This window comes from Achroia grisella, unplaced genomic scaffold, assembly GCF_030625045.1.
Source record: "Achroia grisella isolate CSIRO2021 unplaced genomic scaffold, CSIRO_AGI_Agris_v1 utg241, whole genome shotgun sequence".
In the NCBI taxonomy this organism is placed as follows: Eukaryota; Metazoa; Arthropoda; class Insecta; order Lepidoptera; family Pyralidae; genus Achroia; species Achroia grisella.
The window spans coordinates 4,643,999-4,666,664 of record NW_026712734.1 but is presented as its reverse complement, the minus strand read 5'-3'; the positions used below and the strand labels follow the sequence as shown (position 1 = coordinate 4,666,664).

General features: G+C 34.6%; 1 protein-coding gene across 1 annotated transcript in view; it reads left to right on the top strand.

Annotated features, from left to right (window-relative positions):
- Positions 1 to 18,718: 18,718 nt before the first annotated feature.
- LOC131842670 (ATP-binding cassette sub-family D member 1) overlaps positions 18,719 to 22,666 on the top strand; it is a 57,222-nt gene continuing 53,274 nt past the window's right edge. The window contains exon 1 of the mRNA XM_059191241.1: positions 18,719 to 18,883. The gene's annotated coding sequence lies outside the window, so the exon portion shown is untranslated. The remainder of the gene's footprint in view (positions 18,884 to 22,666) is intronic.

The following is a 22,666-nucleotide window of genomic DNA, read 5'->3' as shown; positions in this document are numbered from 1 at the left end:
TCAAACGTTTTTTGAAGTTTACGCAATAAATTTCTGATCGCACCCTGTTTGACAGGTATCAGCCGTGTTATGAGAAAATATAGTTGTTGTTTTTAGTATTTTACATGCAATTTCTTCATATTTTATCAAAGTTTAAACCTTCTCTGGACTTACACGAGTATTTCAAGTCTAAAATTAGCCAAATCGGTACAGCCGTTCTCGAGTTTTCGCGAGACGAACGAACAGCAATTCATTATATATATATATATATATATATATATATACATTATTATAACTAATATAAATTATAATATAATATATAATAATCCTTATAACATTAGATATCTGCCAGTGAAAGTCCCGTCAAAATCGAAGAAGAGAAAACTTCGAAATTTTCTCAATCTAGATGACATGTATGCATTTACTAAAACGTATCAACGTTTTAGTAAATGCATATGTGTGCTTAAATCTTTAAACTACGCAACGGATAATAATATAATAATAATAATATATTTATTGACACCAATTTATATATAGTTACAGTTATTCTCCTTATAAACTATTACATTTTTGTTAAATACACATCATACATATAATTTACCAGTAGCATCTATACTAGGCCGAGCCTGTATCATAGATACTACCTTCTTCCAGCGACAAATAGGTAAAAATTAAAATGTATAAAAATAGAATGATTCGAGAGCAAGGTTTATACATATGTTGTTGTAGTATGGAACAAGCCGAGAAGTTAAAAGATTTGCAATGCATCCGTGTAAAGCCGGGACGAATTTTTAGTAGCCTATAAATTTCATGTTTTTAAACCGCGGACACATAATAATTATAATAATCTCAGGATATTTCACACAGCGCCATCTAGACCCAAGTTAAGAATAGTTAAAGTGTGTTTTGTTTGTAGATAACTGATACATATACATAGATATTTTTTATGTAAATAAATACATATAGTAAAACACCCAGACCGATACAAACAATCATACTCATGAATACAAATGTTTGTGCCGTGCGAGGAATCGAACCCGCGACAATCGGTCGTGTGCTAGACCGCTAGACCACCGAGGTCGTCAATCTAGTAGGACATGTAAAAGACTTTTACGTAGTAGAAAATAAAGTCGCTGTCGCTGTCTGTCCGTCCCTATGTGTGCTTAAATCTTTAAACTACGCAACGGATTCTGAAGCAGTTTTTTTAATAGATAGAGTGACTCAAGAGGAAGGTTTATATATATAATACATGTACACTCGTGCAAAGTCGGGGCGAGTAGCTAGTTTTTAGATAAACTTATTGCATAGTTCCCGACCGAGAGCGAGTTCGTATCGCTTCTGCGGATCAGTTCGCTCTATTAGTTCGTTAGCTCCTGACTCACAGATCTCTTAAAGTATTGAACCTCGATTCAATACAAATAGACTCTGATAACTAGGTTGATGTACCTCTAGGGCACTCGTAAGCCTACGAGAGGCTTGTAGAGGTAGGTAGGTGTTTTTTTTTACTGCGTAACTGTACGTTTTTTTTACGTCGTCCCACTTCTATTCTTGTTTTTATTTTCGATCGTAAATACGTGTTTTTTTTTAGTCCGGAAGTATGGGGTTTTTTTACAAATTCATAGTGATTATGAATACGAAAGTGTGTTTTGTTTGTTACCTTTTCACGGTTGAATGGTTTTTTTTAATGGCTGATAGTGGCATGGTATACTCAAATGCGCTAACGATTTACGCTGGCGGGGCACCAGTGGAAGATGATAAGATGAACATGAGGTCAGGTCAGTTAGCCCATCGTGACAAATTCACCATGAATTTATCATGATGGTTTCCTGGGGAGGCCAACTACTGAATGGATTTTGATGAAACTTTATAGTATACAGTAATAGCTTTTCACCAAATGCATTTGAAAGTATATAGGGCACTTGCATAAAAAAATTGTCTGACTGTCTTAATGTCTGAAATAACTGATCAGATTTTGACGGGAATATCACTCCCAGATAACTAATGTTATAAGGAGCAATTGAAGGTACTTCTATTTTAGATAGTATATATAGTTCTAACATCAGAATTTAACAAAAATTGGCCGTCTGTCTGTTCTTACTAATCTTTGAAACAGCTGGGCCGATTTTGACGGGACTTTTAATCCCAGATAGCTAATATTATAAGGAGCAATATAAGGTACTTTTATTTATATTAATAATGATACTCGGACGAAGACGCGGAGTACAGCTAGTATTATAAATATGTACAGCTGATGGTATTTTTAACTTCAATTGTGCCATCCGCCAATACAGTGTTTCTACATATCGTTTAGGTATCGACTTGTCTTAATATTTACAAGTAGTGTCATATTTGAAACGGCCTACTTTGGCAACGGTTGCATTTGTGTATAGTCGACTGCGAAAATTCGTAACACGATTAGATGTAATATGTTTATATAATCTTCATTATATATTACAAGAATTGTTATATCGATACATAACAATTTTGTAATTGTTTATATAGGAACAGTAAGATTAATGATATACAAATTGAATAAAAAAAAATCTTTCATTTTTTTCTTTTCCAAAATATCATTTTAAATTACTTGGCCTACTGTGGCCAGATAACTTTTTAAATTAGGTACTTTAAGACTCCAGAAGTCAAGTAATTAAGAAATTTATTGCAACAACTGAATGTATTTTTTGTAACTATTTCCATATAAATGTAAATTAAAATAAAAAATGTTACTAAATAAATAGTAGGTTAGTGAATGTTCGTCGCACTTGTTACAACGATATATATATTACTGACTGTACCGAACAAATATGCCATTTTGGTATAAATATTTTTGCAACTTTTCTATGTAAATACAAATATGTAAGTAATAAACAATGTTTTTAACTAAATAAATAGAGCCAATGAATATTCATAATAATTACTACAATATATATAATACAATATATATAAAGCTGACTGTACCAACCAAATAGGTTCATTGACACTCACCTACTAACCTCATCAAATATTGACACGTTTCATCTGTTTGATTCTTGGATGGCAGGCGCAGTATTTCGCGTATTTACCACTATGATCATGGTTTTTTATTATGTACCTTATTTTATGATCAGTAGAGTCTATTTTTATATAACTAATACGGTGGTCCACCTGATGGAAGGTTAGGTAGGCTTCGATACTTCGATGCAAACATTTTGTATTGATTTGTATGTAGTAATGAGTATGATTGTGTGTATCAGTCTGGGTGTATATTTTTTTATTTGTTGATCATGGAATGGTGTTTTTTACCAGTGGAGGATGATAAGATGAGCATGAGGTCAGGTCCGCTGGCCAATGATGACCAGGAATTTATCACGATGGTGTCCAAGGAGAATCGCGTAGAGGTCCACCCTACATGCTAGCAAGAGGATCATTATGATAGAGATATTCAGTGGATTACGTATACAGTTGTAAATATAATTTACTTCGTTCCGATTGCAGTTGCACGTTACATACAAACTGTTACTTAGCAACAATACTTATTTTAAATGTGATGGATTATACTTTTTCTACTTCAATCAATGTGCCTAATACGGTCCCTTAATCCATTACATTTAAGACATTCTACATCTCTACATTTAAATAACATACATAATATAAAACAATATACAGAAGAGTAAACAATAGAACTACTAGCAAAAAACATATCCAAAATTAAATCTGTTAAAATACCAATAATTTCTGTTGGACCTATTCAAGATCGCTAGAAGGCATTGGATGCGAACAGCGCAGGACCGATCGTCGTGGAGATCTTTGGGGAAGGTCTTTGTTCAGCAGTGGACGTCTTCCGGGCTGAGATGATGATGATGATTGTTTTCGTATAAAACAGTGGACAATCGAGCTTGCGGCTCACCTGATGGTAAGAGATTACCGCCGCCCATGACAACCCGCAATGTCAGGGGAATTGCAAGTGCTTTGTCTGCCTTTTAAGAAGGAATAAGCTCTTTTCTTGAAGGTTTCAATATCGTATCGGTTCGGAAATGTGGCTGGAAGGTGATTCCACAATGTGATTGTGCGAGGCAAAATGTTTCTGGAAAAACGCACTGTATAGTACCGCCATTCGTCCAGATGATCAGGATGGTATATATCCTTTGATATCCTGGATTTACTATATATATACTAATATCGTTTTATGTGAAATTTGAAATTTAATATATATGTTTATATTATTTTTTAAATGTCTAGTACATGTTGTTTCAATGAAATTTATAATTCTGTTTTTGTTTCAGAAAACGCATCACATATTGTAAGTACAGCTACGTTTATATATTACCCTTGAGACATACATAATCATAATATTATAAACGCCAAAGTTTTTAAGTATGGATGGATGGAATGGATGTATGATTCTCTCACGCAAAAACTACTGAACGGATTTGATGAAACTTTATAGTAATACAGCTTATATTATAGTAATTACATCTGAGGACAATTCACACAGCGTCATCTAGTCCTAAACCAAGTAGAGTTTGTATTATGGGTACTAGACAACTGATATAAATACATTTTTATTTGTAAATACATGTTACTAATATTATAAACGTGGAAGTTTGAGAGTGTGGATGGATGGATGGATGGATGGATATGAATGTGTTGGCAATTGATGAATAAAGCATTTATCTATCTATCTTAGACGACCTCGGTGGTCTAGCGGTCAAGCACATCGCTTTACGACCGATGGTCGCGGGTTCGATTCCTCGCACGGCACAAACATTTGTATTCATGAGTATGATTGTTTGTATCGGTCTGGGTGTTTTCTATGTATAATATGTTTGTTTTCAAAATAATCGATGTATATGTATCAGTTATCTAGTACCCATAACACAAGCTTTAGCTAGCTTATCTTGGGTCTAGATGGTGCTGTGTGAATTGTCCTGAGATGATTATTATTATTATTATTATTATTATCTATAATTGTGATAGTAGTGAGACATAATTTGAGGAGATTTGTTTACCCAATTGGGTCATCCGACATCCTGGGAAAGGAAAGGGTTTTCCCCTTTTCTTTTTAAACCGTTATACGTGATAAAACGTAGTACAATAAGATAACAGATGCCCGATGCAGAGGTTTGATTAAATAATTAACATATAGTAGATTTTTTTTATTTTAAAACAATATATGTATATAATAATATTAATAATAGCCGTAGACAATTAACACAGCGCCATCTAGCTCCACGATAACCAGAGTGTAATGGGTACTAGACAACTGATATAAATACTTAGATATTTTTTTTGTAAAAAAACATCTATTCAAAAGCGCAACACACAAGTTTCTTGCTCATTCTTCTTGTAATGAATATGCATTCCGATTGAGTGGTAGATTCAAAAGTGCTTGTACTGAGTTTATTTGAATAAAGATTATTTCTATTTCTATTGTAAATATATATTTAATATACATGGAAACACCCAGCCAACAACAAATAAACATAGTTATGAATACAAATGTTTGCACCGTGCGATGAATCGAACCCGCGATCATCGGAAGAAAAGCGGTATCTTATACCGCTAGACAACCTAGGCTGTCATATTTAAAAAGGCCCTAACCCTAAGTCCAGTAGTGGGCTATAATATTCAAGGACGTCGAAGTTTGACAATGCCTCTATCTACCTCATCTAGGATAACAGCCGTGAAGTTATATTTATCATTATTGCAAAAAACCTAAGCGCGAAGGTTTCGACGTACCTATATTTCGCAGTCGCGCAATCTTTAGCATTCATTTTGCAAACTGCATGCTTGGATGACTCTGATATTGTTGTTTCATTTTTTTATATGACGTCATATAAAAAAAAAATGGCAAACAGTTTTACCTACCTGATGGTAAGTGGCAGTAATGGCCTATATATGTGAACTAAAGACATCAGGTAGTCATGTCTAATGACGGCCTGCCTTAAGGTAAATGGTAACCGTAGACTATGTGAACAGCACTACAAACATCACGTAATAATGTAACGCCCGTGATACCACTCATTTGGAAGTGCTAAGATATCATGCCTCTTCTGCAATTTCACTACTCGCTATATCATCTTTAACAAAAACACATCTTATAAAGAAAACTTCAAAATAAAGAAATAGCAATGCACAATATATAAATATAATCTGTATTTGTCAGTCTGCCTGTTTCTTTCGTTTTCACGACTAAAGCGATCGTAATGAAATTTGACATTAAGTTACATGGTACCAGGAGGATGAGTATAGGCTGTCTCTAAACTAAAAGAAGCAAACAAATTTGAAGAAGAAGATCTAATAGAAATAGGTGAGATTGAGGTCTTCAGACGCAGACCGCAGCTGGCTTGCTGCTTTACACTGGATGATAGGAGACGGGTGCAGATGACACTCCAAACCCGAAGAACTTATTGAGCGGCTGAAAGCCAATTCTTGCCTGATGGATACGACTTTAGTCTGAGAGCACCGCTAAGGGTTCGAGCCTCAGCATAAGCCCTCGTAATTTCGATCCTCGTTTGAATTGGACGGGCTGGATCTGAGGGGTGTTGGCTAGGTATGTGAGCGTATATGCAAGTGTATGTATGTATACGTGTAGATACACATTACCTAATTAACAGATATTCTAATATGGAAGTATGTAAAATATTTTATCTACAAGTAATCAATAATAATTATCACTAATTACGCCACCTTGATATCCTGTTACGAATTGCTATCTTGTTTTTACTCGTGCGTATTACAAAAAATGAATGTCGAATATGATAAGCGGAGGTACTTCCGCGTTCTATAAATTTCTTTTAGACTTTGTCCAAAGTTGTCTGCGTGGGCACCTCTATATCGACTATTTTAGTCACCAAGCAGCTCATGGGCACCTCTATATCGACTATTTTAGTCACCAAGCAGCTCATGGGCACCTCTATATCGACTATTTTAGTCACCAAGCAGCTCATTGTCATCCATATGTGGAACTCTGTTTCTGCATTTAGCCCCTCGTTTGGGCAGTTATAGTAGATCCAAAACTACTAGTACGGTTACTTTCTGAGTCCAGCTCCTGCCAGACTAAGAGCAATTAACAGCCGCCAAGTAACTTGTTGGAATGGCATCATTTTATTGTATTGTATGTTGGGCTCAGTTTTGGCATTTGACTTCTCGTTTTGGACGGCTGTGCGTGTAAAGCCAAGATTACCAGAGCAGCCTCCCAGACTAAGGGGGCTTTTGAACCGCCAAGTAACTTGTTATAAGGGGGTATTTTATTGTATTGTTTAGTGGAGTCTGTTTAGGCATTTAGCTTCCTATTTAAGCCGTTGTGTGTATAGAGCTAAGATTATTAAAGTAACCAGACAAGTTTTCAGACTAAGGGAGCATTTTCACCTGAAGAGTCTGGTAATTTTGTTGGTTGAACGTGCGGATCTCAGGAATTACTGGTTCGAATTGAAAAATTGTTTGAGTGTTTAATAACTCATTTATAGAGAGACCATAGACTACCCACATAACATTACGCTATGTCCACGCGGTTCCCCCTGGAAACCAACGTGATAAATTCTTGGTGAATTTGTCACGATGGGCTAACTGACCTGACCTCATGCTCACCTTATCATCCTCCACGGGTGCATCGCTAGTGTAAACCGTTAGCGCAGGCGGGTGCACCAATCCATTATCATACACAAAAAAAAAAACATTACGCTATGACGAATAGGAGTGGAAATGCTTAGAAAGAACTACTGCTTCAAAAAAATTATTGGACTGTTTAATAGCCCATTTATAAATGAAGGTCATAGGCTAATAACACATTTTTATTTATTTTTTTATTTTATTTATTTATTTAATTAACACAATATAAACTTACAGCTAATTGCCAAAACGTTTATATTTTAAAATAATTTATACTACTTAAAATTACACGATGATAAAAATATTTTTATTTTAGTAATTATGGAAGGCAAGGCTTCTGTAAGGCACATTACGCTACGACAAATAAGAGCGGATTTGCGATGAAATATGTTGCATAAAAAGGGAAAACTTTATTTCTTCTCTCTCTTTCTTTCTTAAGTGATGCGTAAAATATTGCGCGGGTCAGCTAGTACGTCATGAAAAGTCAATGTTATAGTACAAGTAAAAACTTATCAAGTGTCATAGTGGGTCCGACTATTTAATGATAAGAACATTAGTAAAAATGATAATAGAGCATGCTGCTTTGGCGTATCCACGCCAAAGCAGCATGCTCTATTATCATTTTTCGCACTTCGATATATTTGATAGTCTGCTTGATTGAATCTACTACCGAATGAATGGTTAAAATATTTGAAGGATATCTTTACAACTTTAATAGATGATGCCTCCATCTATGGTAACGGTATACGTTGACGGGACGTGATACGTGGAAATGTCAAGTTGTGGTGTACTTTAGTTTGTTAGTGGTATTTCCATCACCGGACAGTCATTTTTTTGTATCGGTCAGAAGTCACCTGTCGGTTTTAATGAATGCTCTTTTTGTTGATAATTATATACTACGACCCTTTAAAGCTTTTGCACGGGTTAACACAAATGTTTGAATATCTCGACTTTTATGTACTGCGATATACATGTATTGTATATACAAACCTTTTACTTGTATTATATATAGGTATAGCTCTTCCTATTGTATCACTACTTATCTACATATAGCTGAAAACTGAATTAAAATCTGTTGCGTATTTTAAGAGATCTAAGGGTACAGACAGCTAGAGCAGCTTTGTTTTGTACTACGTAATATATAAAGATAGAGCTAAGAAACTTATGCGTAGTGTTGCAAGTCACGACGTCGATAAAATAAACACTCGTCCCATCACTAGGCAGTTATGAAAGTCGTTTGTAAACTTTCCTTCGCTGGCCATGTTGCACATTATTCACCGTCACGTGTGTTTGTTTACGTCGTCTGAGCGCAGGAACTGTTGCGTCACGCGATCGAACGTTTCGCGCTTGACTATTCAATATTTACTATTTATTTGAAAAGAATACGAACTGACGGTAGATGTGACTTATCATAAGGAGTCTGTAATAGACCTACATGAACAAAAATATTTTGAATTATAATTTACCTTTTTCTGACGCAAAAATATTAAAAAAGTTATTATACAATTAAAAAGAAATTTATATTTCAACGGGATTCATGTACTTATATTTATTATTAGTTGTTCCCGCGACTTCGTTCTCGTGGATTTAACGTTATTTTTCTAAAATAAAATTAGCCTAAGTTACTCCTTATTATAAGCTATTATAGCTACCTGCCAAAAACAGTCCCGTTAAAAAACAGACAGACAGATAAAAATTTTAAAAAATGTTATTTTGGTGTATGTACCGTATTTATAGTCATATGTAGTAAAAAACAGTTATTTCAATATTACAAACAGACACTCCAATTTTATTTATATGTATAGATTATTGTAATACTTATATATTGACTGCCTTTATGGGGTAGCGGTTGTCACACGGCCTTACTTTCCGAAGGTCGCTCGTTTGATCTCGCACGGTGCAATCGCTTATTCATAAGTATGATTGTTCGTATTGAGGTGGGGCTTTTCTATGTATATTATGGGTATTATACATATATTATTGGTATAGTACATATTTACAAAAAAAGGAATTTATGTATTTATAAACACTTTATTGCACCAATAGAATTAATACATAAGAATTATACAGAAAAGAGATATGGATGTGCAAAAGGCGGTGTTATCGCAAGAAGAAATCTCTTCCAGACAACCTTTAGGTAGAGAAAATACAACTAAAGTGGTAGGTGGCGCATGAATAGAATGGAAGAATATTTATACCAGCTTGTGTTATAGGTACTAACCTATAACACAAGCTTTGCTTAGTGTAGAACTAGATGGCGCTGTGTGCATTGAGATGATGTTATTATTATTATATGGTAGGTCAGTCTAGACCTCATCAAAACCGTTCCTCTGTCGTGTACTATATCCGTTTTGTTTGTATGTATGTCACGCGATATTTACCCTTGAAATTAGACTCAATAACAACGGAAACAACGCACTCTATGTTAGGTTAAAAAGTACATAAAACGTACATAAAAAGTACATAAAACAATACAGTCAGCTTCATAAAAATTAACGTTGTCCAGTAGATTAGAATAGGGAATTTCTCTCTTTTTGTAAAGTGACTCCTTTGACTATTTGTTACTAAAGTCTATATTCTAAAACTTATTTATAACATACATGATGATGTTCCTGGATGTATAATTTATTATATTAAGATGTTCTCTAAGTAATAGTGTAATTGTTACACTATCTCGTATATACAATATAGATTGATTATAATTAGACTTGTCATAAGTGTCTGTTATGGACCTACATGAAGAAATATTTTTTTGAGTTTTGAGTTTGAGTTTTTGATGATGATTATTATTACAATCATCATCATCATTTTCATCATCAGCTCACTTTCGCGCAATTTAGTCTGCGTCACATTTTCCACGTATTTTTTGTAACTGTTTTTATTGCAGCTCTGCTTCTATTGGTCTTAGCAAGATATACACTCTACAACCTTCCTCAATAAATTGCGTATCCAAAACTAAAAGAACTTCAGCAGAGTCGATTTTTACTCCAACAACAAACTCACAAACTTTACCTCTTTGTAATACTAGTATTATATACGTAAGTCCATATTTATTCATAGGTCTGTTAGACATTTATGACACAAACCTTGCGGTGCCCTCAGACTAAAGTATCCGTTAGGCAGGAATTGGACTTCTGCCGCTCCATAAGTTCTTCTGCAGGTTGGAAGTGCCATCAGCACTCGCCCTCTATTGTCTGGTGAAGCTGTAAAGGCCAGCTGGGGCCAACAGCATTAAAACAGTCAGAAAAAAAATATGATTATTCAATTTTTAGTTTATGGTTAAATTGAAACTAAGTGTACATGATCAGGCGACTCCCACAAGACCAGCGCGCGTTATCAATAATTTTATTTTAATAATATTTATCTGAGTGAACATTAAATATTGATTAGGCAGTATCTCCAATCGGTACAAAGAACATTCTGTCCGACGGTATATATACCAGGGCTGTCAGTATTATAACTTTTTGACACTTATTTAAAGCGTCCGATTTATATATAAAAGCCTTTTTTTTATTTTGACGGCCTCGGTGGTCTAGCGGTTTAGCGTTTCTTACTTCTTATGGTCGCGGGTTCGATTCCTCGCACGGCACAAACATTTGTATTCATGAGTATGATTGTTTGTATCGGTCTCGGTGTTTTCTATGTATAATATTACATTTATGTACGAAAACAAACTATGTATTTGTATCAGTTATCTAGTACACATAACACAAGCTTTAGCTAGCTTAACTTGGGTATAGATGTCGCTGTGTGAATTGTCCTGAGATTATTATTATTGTTTTATTACATTATTATTATTTTAATTTAATGTGTCTACCATTAAATTGAGAAAGCATTTGTTCATCAGTTTGTTCGTTACTGTTAAAAAAAAAAAGAAATTCAGCTTTGTCTCTACAGTCTTGTACATTGTAAATTTTTTACTAAAACTTGATAGAAAATAACACTCAATTTTGAGAGTGACATTGTGGCCCAGTAGTTTATTACTCGACTTCCACTCCAAAGGTCATCCATCACTTGAAATTGGGCGACACCAAAATCTTAAGTGAAAGAGTGACAAACAGCCATACAGCCTACCATACTGCCAAACTACGCTTTTATAATATTAGTGAGATAGAAACCCCTATCTGTAATTTGTCTTTTATACTTAAGTAATATTTACTTCGTACATTATAAATAGATCCTCCCCCTCAGATCGTTCCTCCGTCCAATTAAAACGGGGATCGAAATTACGACGGCATGATCCGAGGTTCGAAACCCTGACGGATACGACTTTAGTCTAACGGCACCGCCGCCATCTGGCGGGAGTTGGCCTTCAGCCGCTCCATAAGTCCTTCCGCGGGTTTGGAGTATCATCTGCACTCGCCCCCTATGTTCTGGTAAAGGCCAGCTGCGTCCAACAGCATTAGAGTAATCCAAAAATACTATAAATAGATTTATTTAATTAAGTTAGATTCTTTTATGTAATTGTTATTTCTTTCTGTGAGATGAAAAATAAAAAGATATTCATTCATTCATTTCTTTACATTTACTTATATGTACATATAATTGGAATGACAGTGGTAAGACAATATAAAATGATTATAAACTTGTACGAAACTGATAATCTCCTGGTACTTCGTACCACAGTCCAAAAATCGCCTCCGTACATTGATTCTACCAACAGCCAACCCTGATATATATGTATATACATATGCATATAGTAGACATATTGCTCTTTATTCTATCGCCACAGATAACTTGCTTTTACTTTGCTCGGGAAATTATTGCTTTTATTCTACACTTGTCTGGTATATAAAAGTGAGACATGTTTGGTCAGTCCTGTGTTTTCTGCTGTGGACTTTAAAAATCATTTACGTCTATAGGTAGATAGATAGATAATTTAATTGTACTATAAATAGATTTATTTAATTAAGTTAGATTCCTTCACATCATTACATAGTATAAAACAAAGTAGCTGTCACTGGCTGTCTGTCCCTACGTATGCTTAAATCTTTAAAACTACGCTACAGATTTTGAAGCCGTTTTTTTAATAGATAGAGTGATTCAAGAGGAAGGTTTATGTATATAATACATGTACACCCGTGCGAAGGGCGAGTAGCTGTTTACTTATATAATTGAAATGGCAGTGGTAAGACAATGTAAAATGATTATAAACTAGTACGAAACTGATAATGTCCTGGTACTTCGAACCGCGGTCCAAAAATCGCCTCATTGATTCCACCAACTGCCAACCCTGATATGAATGTACATCGGTACATAGAAGACTGTTTGTACCAACTGTAGATAATTAACTTATCTATGTTTAATGTTCGTCTACATATCCGCGAATGATTTTAATATTGCCACATAATTGCTTTTTATTCTATCGCCACAGATAATTTGCTTTTACTCTACTCGTAATTATTTCTTTTGTTGTATACTTGTCATTATATGGTATAAAACAAAGTCGCTATCGCTGTCTGACCGTCCCTATGTATGCATCATCATCATCATTACTGCTGGACATAGGCCTCCCCGAAAGATCTCCACGACGATCGGTCCTGCGCTGCTCGCATACAATGCCTTCCAGCGATCTTGACCAGATCGTCAGGCCACCCTGTGTATCTTTAAAAGTACGCAACGGATTTTGAAGCAGTTTTTTTTATAGATAGAGTTCTAGAGGAAGGTTTATATGTAAAATACATGGACACCAGAGCAAATCCGGGGCGAGTAGCTAGTTTTATATATAGAAGAGAGCTATGGTTGGTCAGTCTGATATTTTCTGTTCGTTTACGTAGATAGGTAGATAATGTTTTCTTTACAGTAGATCTTACATGGGGTAGTAAAGTTCGCTTCATAATCGGGAGGCATGCAAATTACAAATTTTGTTAATAGGATGAGATAATAAAGTGTTATTCATATATCAATTCTTGCAAAGGTAACAAACAGCATGTTTCTACGCTTCGTTTGTGTTATTCTATTTTAAACCTTATTCTCAGCTGTTTTAGTCATTAAATATATGTTGTAAAGTGAGAAATAAGCTATGAAATTTTAGAATATTACCTCTATTTACAACACTCATGAGCTGGAGTCACAGTCGCGATTTCAAAATCTATATAAATTTGATGGCCTAAGTGTTCTAACGGTTTACCACATCGACTTACATCCGACGGTCGCAGGTTAGATTCCACGCACGATACAAACATTTGATTTGATCATATATATTATGTTGTTGCTGAGCGTTTTCTATATATTATATATTAGAGCATCCCCTCGCAGTTTCATACGCACACAACCAAGTCCTTTTGCCCCTTTTAATTAAGTACTCTTTATGTATAAGTCTGCTGTGACCCACACAATCTGGATGCTATGATGTATTAATGATAATTCCGGACTGCTTTCCAACTTGATTTATTGAGTACACGATGATTAAGTGTGGACTGATGCTTGCTTGTGAGTATTTGGTATACTGAAGGAAAAATGGTATGTGTGGACGTTATATGGACGCGGCGCCGTGTAAAATGCTGACGGCTACGGTGACGCACTGTACACTTTAAATGTAATATCATTGACAGCCATAAATTATTCTGAATCGTATTCAGTATTTCCTACGCCGTGCAGTGTACCCCATTATAAATAGCTATAAAACATTAACTCCTTCAATTACAGCTCTAAGACCCACTTTTTTCCTCTAAATAATAGATACGGGAAAAGTGAAGTATTGTTCGAGTTAGGTGTTGTGTATTGTTTTGTTGCTTTTATCGACAAAAACTGCCTATAACATTTTAACAGCGCATTCAATCGATCTGAAACGTCGTCAAGTTTAATTAGTATTGTTGATTTGAGGGTTCCGTATTTATAATGTAGTGCAATAATTAGGGTCATGGTCCAGGGATTTACTAATCGACTTTGAGCCTAAAACTCGTGAGTTTAAATCTGCAGATGCCAAAAAAATTTACTGTGTTATTTTATATTTCTGACTAACTCTTTGTCTATAAAAACTGAATGACTAGGGTCTGGCCACGTGATGAGAACCTTTGCTATCTTCTCCTGCGTCAACTACCCCCGGGTCATTGATTTCAAGCTTCTTTCAGCTATCAACTGGCCCTACATATGCAGCTTGTATTCTTTTAAGCTAAAACTCAACCTAATCCTTTGTATTTGTGCTATATTTGATATTTTCTTTAAAGTATAATTTCTATTTTATTTTTTAATTCATGTAGTAACAAATCAAATTAATCCGGTAGGCGGCGGTAGGTCTGCCTTCGCCTGCTATGTTAATGGGCACGTCAAGTGTTGCATTGTTAATAACCACAATAGTGGACAATGCCTCTGACTACCTCGTCTGGGACAATAGTCGTCAAGATATATTATTATTCAAATTTTCCTTCGTTTTCTTCATGTATTACTGTATAGATATGAAAATGAAAGTTAGACCTATTTTCCCTTTCGAAGACGATATCTGTTTTTGTCACTCGCCAAAACTTTTTCCGACATCAATTTTATGTAGAAAGTCAAAGCCGAAATTTAGCTGTTTTGCGTTATTGTGGCCAAGCAAAGTGGGTTGTAAGCACGATGTTATATTGAAGTAGGCCCCTAGGCTTTGTGATTAGAACTGCATCATCGAAATAGGAGCTAAGAACTGCCGCGTTGTAGCCACCTAATACTGAAAAACTATTCGGAAGGAAAGATATTTTTAAATCTCTTGTTCTAAAACAATAAGGTCCTTTGCGTGATTAGTTAAAAGTAAATACATTCATAGGGTGGGTCGCGTAGAGCACGGCAAAATCGAAGGTCATCCACGGTGACCTTATAATGGTTGCAGGGAATCGATGGAGGCAAGTGGGTCAAGGAATTTATTTAATGGAATGAAACGAGGTCTATGTGTGCAGCTGTAGATGATAGATATAATATGGTATAAGAACTATGTCTAACTGTAATAGAGCTTTAGTCACAGGGTAGGGACGGGGAAGAGATAAGACATGTTGATTTTGTAAATACGTAATAGTGACGGCGTGACGTGTGCCCATCTGCCGGAATTGGATTGTTGCAGAAAGGGAATTAAGATTTTTATATAGATATAATGGAAAACAACCTGATGGCCCACCTGATTTTAGGTGGTGGCAATGATCGTCCATTAACATCTCGTAATTCATATAGTTGCTATTCTAGAGGATTAAAATTTCATATCTTGTCCTGTAATTTCACTTTCTAATCCCTACGAATGAAACTCGGCTTACAAAGCAAGCTGCTTGGCGGCTGTAATAGTTGAGACTGGTACCCCTTATGCTTTGCCATTCCGGAGGTCTAAGATGTTTACAAGCGTTTACAACCTGTAATTTCACATGTATTTTAAAGAGGAATAGGCAAGTTTCTTTATTTGCTTCTTACCTGAATCTGCATTCAGATTACTTGGTAGTGGGGCATTAATTAGGGAAGTTTTACATTCCAAAAATGCAGGTTGACAAGATGATCTTTCAAATGTGACCACAATTTTGAATCTAGACCTTAAATTATAGGAAGTGTGCTTTCCTAAATTGAATCATCTTGGGCAGTTCTGTTTTCCCATATCTTTCAAGAGAATCATGTTTTCTATATTTAGGTTTTATACCTAAACTCTGAAAATATGTAAACTTTGCGCCACCGATAATTCTACTGACGTCAATGCGTTGATTTATATCTTACTGTACAAGTTGGTTATTGAGTTTATGGGCTACGTCCGATGCATATAAATATACATTTTGGTGTGGATACTTTAGGTTAGTTATGATTACCGATTGTACAAACAGGAATTCTTGCGGTCTTTTTCCTACGTGGACGATATAGTGTCTATTGTTAGTTTTACTGAAGCACTTGACGATTTCCGATACTTAGAATTGTTTGGTCTTTTTCCTATGTTGACAATAATATGGTACTTGTTAGTTTTTCGACGATCTTCGTCATGCTTAAAGGCGTGTTAATTTGCGTGTATCTAATAACAAGTGGGGTTTTGTGTTTGTGTTTAAAATGTTTTAGAATTTTTCTGAATATTTAGGTCTGAGTAATTATTTCATTAATAATAATAACCAAGGACAATTCATACAACGCCACCTAGCCTCGAATTAAACAGAGCTTATGTTATGAGTACTGGACTGATTACTTAAATACTTTTTTGCGTAAATACTTACAAAATATACATCGAAAACACCTAGATCGTTAGAAAAAATCGTACTCAAATACAAATGTTTGTATCGTGCGTGGAATCGAATCCGCAGCCGATGGAAACGAGGAGTGTACTTAACCTCTAAACCACGGAGCATATCAAATATTTTTTCCCTGATTTCTTATAATACAAAGTATCCTATTTTTAATACAAGGTTAGTGTGGCTCACGAGATTGTGTTATATGATTGTCCTTCATGGTTCAGCACTCTAAGTAGGTTCTTTATAATGTGCTAGTTGTATCCTACGGTGCTGCCTGTATGAAAAACAGTCAATTGGTCCTTGATAATGTAGGTGAAAATAATTTTAAAATCTAACAATTATTTTAAATAATTTATTAAAATAATACACTTTAAAAACAATCCGAGACAATAAGAGAAATCTATCCATCTTTTTTTTGGTCATCCTCTCCCGACGAAAAAAAGATGGATGAATTGTACGCAAGATGATTAGTATAGAAGGAGAGTAAGCAGATATCATGGCTGATAAGGATCAATGGTAGAAGATGAGATACTGCACCAACTACAAATAATGGGATAAAGGTAAGGCAATGTTGATGACTGTTACTATTACTAATTCATATAATTACAGTATTGGTAAAATAATTATAATTCGTCTGCAAACTTATTGGTCTATTTGTCCAATGTGACTATTAGGTTAAAAATATAAGCTGTCCTCTATCAAGGCTCTACTCTAGGACCAGTGCGTTATACCCAAAATGGTTTTGTTTTTGTAGACAGGCCTTAGAGTACCAATTGAAATAGTGATCCTGCCGATGCTAATGATATTACCAGAGCTGTGGTTGGGGGAACTGATCAGAAGTCGAAAAGATGTGAGAAGACGAAAGAATAGAATAGAATAGAAAATCATTTATTCAAATAAACTTAATTTAAGCACTTTTGAATAGTCATAACAATTTGTTTTTTATCTACCACTCGTTCGGAAAGCTGTCTCATCACAAGAAGAACGAGCAAGAAACTTGTGTGTTGCTCTTTAAAGACTTTAGCAATAAGGAACAACAATTGCAATTACTAACATTACTTTTGATCCGATGTAGCGACAGTTTTACAGTAATATTGATCTAATGATTCCTACTACTTTCCAGTCAGGCTAATATTAGAACCAACCATTAGATCGACATTGGAATATCGCATTTTGTACCTTTTACCATTATTTTCATTTTTCACCGTCATTGAATGAGCTAAGTGACATTCAATCAATTGATTATAACTGAGTTTCTTGTCAGTTGTTCTTAGCTTGAAAGCATTTTGAACTGATGGTAGATTTGACATATTATAAAAGTCTCTAATAGAATAAAGTTATTCCAATTTAATCTGGATTTATTTTTAGAAATATAATGTTATTTTACATTATATTTTTAAAAATCATTCCAGATGTATAACATGTATAACATGATTAAAGGAAGCGATGAATTGAGGCCCACATACAGTTGCACTAGAGCCTACTGGCTATTTTATAGTTAAGGTATTTGTGTGTTTTATGGACGATAATGAAATGGTGTTCCCGCCTGCGCTAACGGCTTACGCTGGCGGGGCATCAGTGGAGGCTGATAGGATGAGCATGAAGTCAGATTAGTTAGCCCATCGTGGCAAATTCACCAAGAAGTTATTACGATCCAGGAGAAACTAGGTAGAGTCAACCTGACATTACATTGCTAGCAATAAGATAATCAGTCCACATTACTAACAATCCCCTTTTCCCCTGTGTTTTGGCATATTCTGGCAAGAAACACTTCCTCTAATCATGTATATATACATTACAAAAACGTCGATACAGTACTGGATTGGATTGAAATAGAATATAAGATTAGATTCAATTCTAATCATAAAGTAGCGTACAAAACATCGCTTACTTTATTACAATCTAACAGATATCTGGTACGATTTTGATTATGTTTGTGTTGACCTTAGTTTTTTTGTTGAGACAACAACTCGGCAACTTACAATCGTTTGTCTCGCCAGTACGCGAGCATTTCCCGTCAGATGCGAACGTGTGGACCACTGTACAATATAACGGATTAAATGAAATAATCGTGTTAATATAGTGACAATCGCTCGGTATTCAGTGTTTAGTGTTATATTATTGTAATTGTTTTATAAGGATTCAGTTTTTCGGTGAGTTTATTTATTTAATGTTTTTGCTTTCAATATCTGTATTTAGTAGTTCAAGGATTGTTACATTTGTTAATAATTATATGATAAGTAACTGGTATATATGGTTTCGATCAGATTTGTGTTTTGCATATTGTAGCGTAGAATTAGTGGTCCATTAAACAGTTTCGTTAGATAGAGATTCGTTCGTTTCTTTATTGGTTTGTGTAGGAAGTTGAAAATTTGATTGACTTGTTTGTTTGAAAGACTTAGGCAATAGATACAGATAAAATCCTGAGGCATGCTGTAATGAGAGAAATATTGAAACAATAGCGTTATTAGATTTTATAGTAGTGTTGTCATAAAGAGAAGATAAGTTATAAATAGCATTAATAGCATAGCAGAGTACAGTAGTTGTGCAAAAACGTCGTTCTACTGTATTGTTTGATTCAAATATTTTTCAGTTTGACGTGCAAAATATTGTATTCTTATATACAAGTATTTTGCTGTAGACTATTTAAATTCATATTTAGTTGAGTATGTTTATTTCTTGGTATTATTGCGTATGTTTATTATATACTGTAATATTCACCAAGAGCATGAAGTTTATTAAATAAATTAGCTACTTGCTCTAACTACGCCCGGGTGTATATGTATTATATATATAAATCTTCTCCTAGAATCACTCTATCTATTTAAAAAAACCGCTTCAAAATCCGTTGCGTAGTATTAAAGATTTAAGCATACATAAGGACAGAGCGATAGCGACATTGTTTTGTACTATGTAATAATGATAGTCAGCAAGAACATGTAGTTTTATAAATAAATAAATTGGCACTAGTGTTCTACAGAATATAGAGAGGCCAAATCCTCCATTTGCAGTATTGAAACATCAATCAAATGTCAAATTTCTAAAAACTTTCATTTTTATTGTATTGTTATTTATTCTTAAATTTATCACTTTTTCGTGCAATACTTCTAAATTTTTCTTTTATACAAGTCTCGTTCTGATAGAATTACAACAAAAAAACTTATAATTAGAGACATTAGTGTTTTTAGGGATGCGCTTACATTCGATAATTAATTTTTATTTTTGTAGATTTTTTAATTGTATTCAATAATTTTTATGTTATACATTTTCTGTTAATATTTGTGATAGCAAAAAGTAGTTAAAACATTTGTGTAGTAATTAGAACCTATTATTTTATAGTTTGTTGCTAGCGACACTTATAATTGACGATAACACTGACTAGCCCATCAGGAAGAACAGTCGTGAAGGTATTTTGTTGCTTCAAATATTTTAAATACATACATACTAGTACGACAATCCTATTAATATTATAAACTCGACTAGATAGATGGACATCTATACCTCTATACAAAACAACCAGTGGACAGATTCGAATGAAACTTGGTACATAGGTAGAGAATATTATGTCCTCTTATTTCAGCTGGCAAACAGCTTATTTTTAAGCTGTGTTTTGGTTATAGGGTGAGAAATTATGGCATAAGAGACGACATCTTAGTCCTCCAAAAATTTGTTTTACTGAAATATAGATCAATTATCGAAAAATGTTGTGGAATGTATATCACGCTACGACTAAATGCTGTTTCTAAACGCATTTATACAATAACAATGTTATAAAGAGGTAAATTTTGAGAGGTCTATTGAATAGATTATGGAAATTCATTTATTGTTGAGCCCATTTATAGAGTGTTGCTCTTTTTGATAGATGTTTTTTTTATATAAATAGAGGAATGCTATCATCATTACATAGTATAAAATAAAGTCGCTGTCGCTGTATGTCCGTCCCTAAGTATTGATGATTCTAGAGAAAGGTATGTATATATAATACATGTACACCCGTGCGAAGCCGGTGGGAGTAGCTAGTAATATTATAAAGAGATAAATTTTGAGGGGTCTACTATACAGATTATAGCAATTCTTTCATTGTTGAATAGCTAATTTATAGAGGAATGCTATAGGCTGTATGACATCACGCTACGACCAATAGGAACTGATCAGCAATGAAAAATGTGATGTAGACGATATTGCGTGGGTCAGCTAGTATTTACATTACATAGCATAAAATGAAGTCGCTTCCGATGTCTTTTCGCTTAGATCTTTTAAACTATGCAACGGATTTTAATGCAATAGATAGAATGATTCAAGAAGAAAGTTTGTATGTATACATGTATGCCTATGGGAATCCGTGGCGGGTAGGTATAGGTAGTAATATAAATTAAGAAACGAATATACGGATACGAGTGGGTGTTAGACCTACAATGAGAAACTGGCAGTTTTTATATTCGTTTACCCATCGCATATGCATAGGTGGTAAGCAGTCTCACCACTGCTGTAAAGCCATAGGGTAATTTTGGGGTTGATTCCCAGTCTGGGCCCGCCCGACCCGTCGTCTTATTCCCATAGATTTTGTCGCTTTTTGAGTTCTGTTCTCTATGTGTGTGTTCTATGTCAATTCGCTCCGCTTTACGACCGATGTTCGCGGGTTCGATTCTTCGCACGGCACAAACATTTGTATTCCTGAGTATGATTGTTTGTATCTGTCTGGGTGATTTCTATGTATATTATATGTATTTAAAAAAAAACCTATGTATATGTTTCAGCTATATGGTACCCATAACACAAGCTTTAGCTAGCTTAACTTGGGTCTAGATGGCGCTGTGTGAATTGTCTTGATATTATTATTATTATATTATATTATAGAGCATATCATACAGCGCCATCTAGTCATCTAGAACTGAGTTTGTATTACAAGTTAGTATTTGTATTTTACTATAGGAATGTCCTATTATAATTTTTACCACATTAAAACCTTTGACCAAGGAAACACATATTTCTATTTCTCCGATCTAAGCATGCCAATGATAAAGTATCTTTGTTAACGATTATTATCGTATCCTTCTTAATTGATTAATTAATCTACTTCTTTATCTATACTATATTTATGTTATCTAAGTTATTTGCAACTGATATTTTATTTTGTTAATGTCACCCTGTTTTACTTCGTCCGGGTAGACAATTACGAGCATTATTAATAATAATCTCAGGACAATTCACACAGTGCCTTCTAGACCAAGTTAAGCTAGCTAAAGCTAGTGTTTTACTTCGTCCGGGTAGACAATTACGAGCATTATTAATAATAATTCACACAGTGCCTCCTAGACCAAGTTAAGCTAGCTAAAGCTACCCTGTTTTACTTCGTCCGGGTAGACAATTACGAGCATTATTAATAATAATCTCAGGACAATTCACACAGATAGACCAAATACATAGAACTTCGTCCGGGTAGAGTTAAGATAGATAAAAAGCTTGTGTTATGGGTACTAGATAACTGATACAAACACTTAGATTTTTTTTCGTCGTATATATATACACATTATACGTAGAAAACACCAATTCACACAGTGATTACAAATGTTTGTGCTGTGCGAGGAATCGAACCCGCGACTATGGGAAGTATGGTGGTATGCTAAACCGCTAGACTACGGTGACCGTCAATTATTAATACTAGCTAAACCCCGTAGTATTGTCTGCGTGGAATTCAGTTAATTGTGTGCAATTGTCCGGAGATACAATTTTTTTTTCTAATAATAATTAATAAGAACCCAACAAATTAGTCCCAAGCTAAGCAGAGTTTGAGTTGTGAGTACTAAACAGTTGATAGAACTTAAATACATAGTTTTTTTTTGTAAATAACCAAATAAAATCCCCCCTAATCGATACAAACAATCATACTCAATATTTGTACTATGCTAGGAATTGAACCCGCGACTAATGTAAGG